Source organism: Lissotriton helveticus, chromosome 6 (assembly GCF_964261635.1).
Source record: "Lissotriton helveticus chromosome 6, aLisHel1.1, whole genome shotgun sequence".
Classification (NCBI taxonomy): Eukaryota; Metazoa; Chordata; class Amphibia; order Caudata; family Salamandridae; genus Lissotriton; species Lissotriton helveticus.
Genome location: NC_136067.1, coordinates 1128007038 through 1128015363, shown reverse-complemented (window position 1 = coordinate 1128015363; position 8326 = coordinate 1128007038). Strand labels below are relative to the sequence as shown.

At 42.3% G+C, this 8326-nt stretch overlaps 1 long non-coding RNA gene across 1 annotated transcript; it reads left to right on the top strand.

Moving 5' to 3' along the window:
• The first annotated feature begins 2964 nt into the window (after window positions 1–2964).
• Window positions 2965–3519, top strand: LOC144761664 (uncharacterized). The gene is made up of 4 exons (XR_013595837.1): window positions 2965–2988; window positions 3077–3132; window positions 3243–3296; window positions 3470–3519. It is a non-coding gene; the product is annotated as an uncharacterized LOC144761664 (long non-coding RNA).
• Window positions 3520–8326: the final 4807 nt, after the last annotated feature.

Sequence of the window (8326 nt, the reverse complement as noted above, 5' to 3'; positions counted from 1 at the left end):
ACTTATAGACACTGCTGTCTCCTTTGACTTGTTGAACAACACCTGACCTAAAGTTGTGAATTTCACTGGCCTCAGTGTTTATACAACGGTAAGCACAGAGGCCTAGATATACGATGCCTTCATTGCAATGCATTAGAAATAAGTCGTCTTATTTACAATCCCGTTCTGCCACTTTTGTGTCACTAACGCAGTAGGCACTTCTATATACACACCACTTGAACGCGGCACTATAACGCAACTGAAATGTACCAGGCACACTGCACACGTAAAATCGTAGTGTTCCCTTGACTTGAAATGCTTCAGCTCATTTAGTCACATCTACATAATTCTAAACTCTAATTTTCTTTTTTGTTCTGCAGATTACCAATCGTACATCTTTTGGAGTCAACGTCACAATTTGTTTATAGTATTGTTTTTTTAAAGTTCTTTTTCTAGTTGTTTATAATATAGTTATCATTAAGTTTCGTTTACAGGTATTGTTTTAATAAATGTTAATATAAAAACTACATACTACTTTTTCTTTGTGGGGGGGGGGGTGACGACCGACAATAAAAATAATATTTATAATGTTGAAGTACTAGAGTAAGATTTTCAAGACTAGGATTGAAAAGTACTGACTTATATTTTCTCTGGATACACTACAACATGGTAAAGAAATCAAACTAATACGAAACAATGTGTACCACATTTACAAACCTCTTGCGACATTTCCCCATGCGATGCCTACCCCCCTACAAAATTAAGTGTGTGCGCCTCAATGACGCCCCTCAAACCACGGAAACAATAACCCCACAAAGACTTCTCTATTGTATGAGAGGGGCTGCGTGGCCCTCCGCCTGGTGACCAGGAGTCTACCACGCCCAGACCCGGTTTCTGCAGTGTCATGGGGGGAAACAGCCATTACAACGCCTGATCATCACCACGAAGCAATTAGCACGAATATGGCTTTACCACACATGCTTTCACAACTAGTATGCATTTACCACGCATGATAAACGCATAATCATAATAATGTCTTTGTGTTGATGAACACGCGTTGTAATGGCCGTGCCTTACCTCCTTCAAATTAGTTTCTAGGTATACGTGTGATCAAGTCTGATAAGATCGGAGGCCAAGGACAAACGCCGTGGTGTCTGTGGCAGGAAATCTCATCAATCACAGAGAAAATATGCAGAGGGTAAAATGAAAGTAACAGGTATAATAAAAATAACGGAGGAAAACTACTAAAATGGCGCTGGACGGAGTATGTAATCAACGTTTGGCGCCTTGACACTACATTTCAAATAAATATAGATACAATATGTTTATTAATATATTACAAAAGTATAGCAGCGGATGACACACATGGCCCAGGAAAAGAAAGCTGCAAATTTAATATCTGAAATGAGGAGAGGAAAAGAAAAAAACATGGGCTTGGAAACAAGGCTGCGCATGCGTAGAGTACAACTGGTGCACAAAAAAAACGGAAAGTTTTACACTATCATAGAAATATAGCTCTTTTTTTGGCCAGTAAAGCTAGTTCTTAAAAATAACTTTTTTTTTCTTATTTTTTACCCCAATGCCCCCACGATCGCAGACGGCTCCCCGCGTCCTTTGTGAGCCCGCATTGCTTTATCAGAGGCATCACCTTATATGCTGCTCTCTCTTTCGAAAAACAATCTGCTTTCTTGAAGGAGAGAACAGATTAACTTGTTCTCTTTTTCAAATTGGAAAGCGGTTTCCTGTGGTAAAGTGAAAGCGGTGACGGTACCGCCCTACCATACCAAAAAGCAGTGTCCGGAAGTACGCACCCCGAGACACTGCAAGAACCGACCCTGGTAGATGGTGGACCCCAGGGCCACCAAGGGTTCCAGGAGGGGGGCAGCGCGACCCCCTCCCAACATTAAAAAACCCCGGGGAGTGCAGATACCTGGGGTTGGAAGGTCATTTTACATATTACTGCCCCAGGAAGGTGGCGCTCCCCTCGACGTGTACGGGGAGAGAGGAGAGCTGAAAACACACTTTTCATTATATTAATATATTTTTAAAAAATTATTTTAAAAAAAGCCTCGTCAGGGTGACATTCCCCGAGACTGAGGGGAAGAGGATCGTAACCCCCCGCATACTTCAAAATAAAACGACAGAGGGGTGGCGTTCCCCGGGCAAGTTCCCCACTATGAAAAAAATTTCCCCTGGGACCTAATGAATAAAACGGACTTCTATTTTTTATTTCCCTTTTCCACCGCATACGTATACCATACGCGTACCCCCCGATTTTTTATTTTAAAAAAATAAATAAAAATTGAGCCTAAAGATCCATGTACGACCCCCTGAGCAAGCCTAGAGGGTCAGGATCTTTCTACCCTGCCCCCTTTCCTTATTTCTTAACTTTGTTTTACTGTTTTCTTGTGAGTTGCTTCTAGCGACTTTCGTTTTCATGTTCGTTTTACCCTTTTGCCTTCCCCCTTCCACCCCGATCCTGCTATTTTGTTTCATCAAACACCGATTACCCACCTATTCTTCTATTTGTTCACCACGTGCAGGCTAGCTGCATTCTTTACTCTCCGTGAGCCCCGTTGACGTGACATCAGTTAGTTAGTATTTACATAATTCTTTCTTGGTGCTTCACCGTGATCATTTCACCATGCTCTTACTTTCACTACTATTTACAGATGGCCGCTCACCCCAGTCGACCCATCATGTCCGCTTTTATTTACCACGTATGTCTTATATTAGCCTAGAAGGCCAGTATGGCGTTTTCAGAAGTATTTCTCAATACATACTCTCATGACCAGTTAATGATGGCCGTCTACACCGGCCTTATCACTCTGTCCGTTTCCTCTACCTCTAGTCTTTTTACCTAGTTTAAGATGGCCGAACTGACTTTTTGCCGCATTCCAATCTGCTTTCTAGTTTCCTGGCCCAAACATTTAAAACACACCCGGCACGAATCTTATCGTGTTCCGGGCACTTCGTTGTTTCCAAGAGGACTACACTTTACTCGCTCAGGTACATGAATGTTATTTTTGATTCATCCATTACCCTTAGATTTCGTTAATACCAGTACGTTACAGCCCACTGTATTCCTCTTTTTCAGAAAGCTCACGTTTATACATTTAGCCAGCGTATTCTACCCGAACGCCTAATCTGAAGGTATTGTTTCTTTGTTTTTTCTTGTTTCTTTACCTGTGTGGATCTGATGACTTTAAATCCTCAAGTATCGGCGCTGCCTGCAGCAATCTTTCATTTATTTTAATTTTTAGGGAACCTATTGAATACTGCTGCAACATTGCTGTACTATCTTCCGCACTTTAAAGGTACGCCGCGTGGTCTCTCAGTTCTAGTCATTCATGTGTCATCTTGTTCATTGATTGGTACGCTGAGTCGGGATTCTCGTATTTCCATGTTACAGTGATTTCATCCTAAACATGAATTTCTTGACCGGTTGATTTTCGATTTTACGCTGACAGCCATGTCTTATACTTCACAGCTTTCTGTGATCTATATCTGAGGGGCAAATAGGACCCCACGAGCTTCGATATTAGACCATCCTTTTACTGCTGGTAAGCATATTTCTATCTTACCACATCATTTGAGTCTGTTTTATTTTACACCAGTTACTAACATTATTGCCTGTAACACTGCATGTTATGACCAAGTCATTTTTCAACCTATCTGATAAATTCCATGATGATAGCATAAATGTCATGAATATAAACAATCGCTCCTCTTTGTTTGAATACATGTAATTGATATGATACTTATATGAATTTGTATTTGCTTTTATTTCAGTTCCCCTGAAGAAGAGATCAAATGATCTCGAAATGCATTGGGATTGACAATTGTAAATTGTACAGCACTTTGTGATGTTCGTATTTTGTGATTATCTTGATTTTGATGCATTAATTTCTATTTTGAAAACAAATATATGCATCAAAACACTTCTGTGTAAATAAATCATGAAAAAATCATGACTAACATACAAATGGTTGATTAAGAATTATTACCATTGATTAAGATTGTATATAAAAACTATAAAAAAAGAGAGAACCTATTGGTTAGCACCCGCAGTGCAGGAAGGGTTAAGTGATAACTTATCATCTATCTTTCATTTACCCACCCACATGGCCAGGCCCCCACAACACCCATAAAAATCATAAAAACACACAAAAATCGCCACAATACAATGCCATCCATGGCCTAAATGATGTTTAAATTCAAGACACCCCACAGAAAGACTTGGTCCATGCACCACTGAGTGACTACCCCTGGGCCTACTGGCTAGTGTGGTTTTACACGCACCACAAAATAAAAAAAAAAATCCACATATAACAGTGAGCTATTCAATTCCATGACATAAATGATATTTAAGTTCAACAAAACTCACAGAAACAGTTGTATCATGAACCCTTGACTACCCCTGGGCCTACTGGATACTGTGCCTAGCCACAATATATATTTTTTTTAAGTTGTGAAAAAATTTAAAAATTGTAGTTGCAGCAACTGCAATGCCCCAAACAAACAACACCAACTTACTTGTAAAATCTCAAATCCAAAAGTAATCCAAAAGTGGTCCAAACAAAAAGTCCTCAGATTCAAATATCCAGCAGCAGTCACAAAAAGTAGTCCTTCCAGCTCCAGATCCAAATGAAAAGTGACCAGGACATGGACAAAGCACAGGGAGGAGCCTGCTGGACAGGAACAGGAATTTGGAGACTCTGGGGCACTTCCTTCCTCCCACCGCCCCAAAAATGGACTCCTTACACAAAAAAGGCAGGCAAATTTCAATCTGAGGAGTTATTCTGATGCAAATCATCATTTTCAGAAGGTTTATGCTGCCTGCGGTAGATTTCTTGTGCATAATTGCAATTTTTGCACGTTTCGGTTAGCGAGCTGTTCAAATCTCCCGTCGGAAGTCAGCTGCGCGTCGCATCTACATATTCGCAATTGTTTACTCCCGCGATGCATGATCGCAGGCCCTTTATGATGTAGTCGCGTTCTCAAACTCTCGCAGTGCAAGATGGCAGGCGTACTCGCGGTCAAAAAGTCTTGCGCGATCACGCAGCTAGATCCAAAATGGCGCAGCGCACGCAAACCCGGAGGAGAAACAACTCAGCGAACTCAGAATCACGGTAAGTCAACGCCGCGCGCGCGATATTGTATTTTTGAAGCGCGACCGAGCAAAAAAATCGTCCAGCTTGCCAATTTTTTTTAAAATTTGCGTGATTCGCGAAATGCGAATTTGCCAAGAATTCGCAAATTCCGCGAACGGAACGGATTTTACGCCCATACTTAGTTTGAAGCAGTCCACGTGCTAAGGCCTTGCTCACTGGATGAGCACTTGGGTACTGACTGAATGATTAGAGTCCTGCAAGGAGAATGCCTGGGTGAATTTATAAGAGGTTGAGTTTTGGCTCAGTGAATAGATTAGTACATGGTGCTGAATGGGTCACTAGAGGAGTGAAAGGGGGTGACAGGGTGTTTGCTGGAAGTGTATGAATACTGAATGGGGAATTGAAGTTGTGAAAGACAAGTTTGTAGGTGGTTAGAGGACTGCATGCACAGTGGATAGGGGTTTGAATCAGTCCATGTGCTAAGGCCTGGTTCAATGCATGAATACTTGGGTACTGACTGAATGATTAGAGTACTGCAAGGAGAGTGTCTGGGTGAATTTATACATGTTTGGGTTTTGGTGCAGTGAATCGATTAGTACATGGTGCTGAATGGGTCACTAGAGGAGTGCAAGGGGGTGACAGGGTCTTTGCTGGAAGTGTATGATACTGACTGGGGAATTGAAGGTGTGAAAGACATATTTGTAGGTGGTTAGAGGACCGCATGCATAGTGGATAGGGTTTTGAAGCAGTCCATGTGCTAACGTCTGGCTCACTGCATGAGTACTTGGGTACTGACTGAATGATTAAAGTTCTGCAAGGCGATTGCCTGGGTGAATTTATAAGTATTTAGGTGTTGGCGCAGTAAATGGATTAGTACATGGTGCTGAATTGATCAGTAGAGGAGTGCAAGGGGAGTGACATCGTGTTTTCAGGAGTGTATGTATACTGACTGGGGAATTGAAGGTGTGAAAGACAAGTGTGTAGGTGCTTAGAGGACTGCATACATAGTGGATATGTGTTTGAAGCTGTCCATGTGCTAATGCCTGGCTCAGTGCATGAGTACTTGGGGACTGACTGAATGATTAGATTACTGTAAGGAGATTGCATGGGTGAATTTATAAGTGGCTGGGTTTTGGCCCAGTGAATGGATTAGTACATGGTGCTGATTGAGTCACTACAGGAGTGCAACGGGGTGACAGGGTGTTTGCTGGAAGTGTATTGATACTGACTGAGGAATTGAAGGTGTGAAAGACAAGTTTGTAAGTTTTTAGAGGACTGCATGCATAGTGGATAGGGGTTTGAAGCATTCATATGCTAAGGACTGGCTTACTGTATGAGTACTTGGGTACTGACTGAATAATTAGAGTATTGCAAGGCGAGTGCCTGGGTAAATTTATAAGTGTTTGGGTTTTGGCGCAATTAAAGGATTAGTACATGGTGCTGAATAGATCAGTAGAGGAGTGCAAGGGGAGTGACAGGGTGTTTACTGGAGTGTATGTATACTGACTGGGGAATTGAAGGTGTGAAAGACAAGTGTGTAGATGGTGAAAAACTGCATGCACAGTGGATAGAGGTTTGAAGCAGTCCATGTGCTTAGTCCTGGCTCACTGCATGAGTACTTGGGTTCTGCCTGAATGATTAGAGTACTGCAAGGAGAGTACCTAGGTGAATTTTAAAGTATTTGGGTTCTGGCGCAGTGAATGGATTAGTACATGGTGCTGAAAGAATCAGTAGAGGAGTGCAAGGGGAGTGACTGGGTGTTTGCTGGAAGTGTAAGTATACTGACTGGGGAATTGTAGGTGTGAAATTTAAATGTGTAGGTGGTTAGAGAACTGCATATATAGTGGATAGGGGTGTTAAGCAGTCCATGTGCTAAGGCATGGCTCACTGCATGAGTACTTATATACTGACTGAATGATTAGAGTACTGCAAGGAGAGTGCCTGGGTAAATTTCTTGGTGGTTGGGGTTTGGTACTGTGAACGGATTACTACACGGTGCTGAATGGATCACTAGAAGGGTGCAAGTGGCTTGACAGAGTGCTTGCTGGAAGTGTATGGATACTGACTGGAGAATTGAAGGTGAGAAAGACAAGGGTGTAGGTGGTTACAGGACTGCAAGCATAGTGGATAGGGGTTTGAAGTAGTCCATGTTCTAAGGCCTGGTCACTGGATGAGTACTTGGGTACTGACTAAATGATTAGAGTACTGCAAGTAGAGTGTCTGGGTGAATTTATAGGTGTTTGGATTTTGGCGCAGTGAATTGATTAGTACATGGTGCTCAATGGGTCACTAGAGGTGTGCATGGGCAGTGACAGGGTGTTTGCTGGAAGTGTATGGATACTGACTGGAGAATTGAATGAGTGAAAGACAAGTGTGTAGGTGGTTAGAAGACTGCATACATAGTGGATAGGGGTTTAAAGCAGTCCATGTCATTAGGCCTGGTTCACTGTATTAGTACTTGTGTACTGACTGAATGATTAGAGTACTGCAAGGCGAGTGTCTGGGTGAATTTATAAGGGTTTGGGTTTTGGCACAGTAAATGCATTAGTACATGGTGCTGAATGGATTAGAAGAGGAGTGCAAGGGGATTGACACAGTGTTTGCTGGAGTGTATGTATAGTGACCCAGGAATTGAAGGTGTGAAAGACAAGTGTGTAGGTGGTGAAAGGACTGCATGCATAGTGGATAGGGGTTTGAAGCAGTCCATGTGCTAAGGCTTGGCTCACTGCATGAGTACTTGGGTACTGACTGTATGATTAGAGTACTGCAAGGAAAGTGCCTGGGTGAATTTTTAAGTGTTTTGGTTTTGGCGCATGAATGGATTAGTACATGGTGCTGAATTGATCAGTAAAGTAGTGCAAGGGGAGTGACAGGGTGTTTGCTGGAAGTGTAAGGATACTGACTAGGGAAGTGAAGGTGTGAAAGACAAGTGTGTAGGTGGTTCAAAGACTGAATGCATAGTGGATAGGGGTTTAAAGCAGTCCATGTGCTAAGGTCTGGCTCACTCCATGATTAATTGGGTACTGCCTGAATGATTAGGGTGCTGCAAGGAGAGTGCCAGGGTGAATTTATAAATATTTGGGTTTTGGCGCAGTGAATGGATTAGTACATAGTGCTGAATGTGTAACTAGAGGAGTGCAAAGAGAGTGACAGTGTGTTTTCTGGTAGTGTATGGATAGTGACTGGAGAACTGTAGGTGTGAAAGACACGTGTGTAGGTGGTGAGAGGACTGA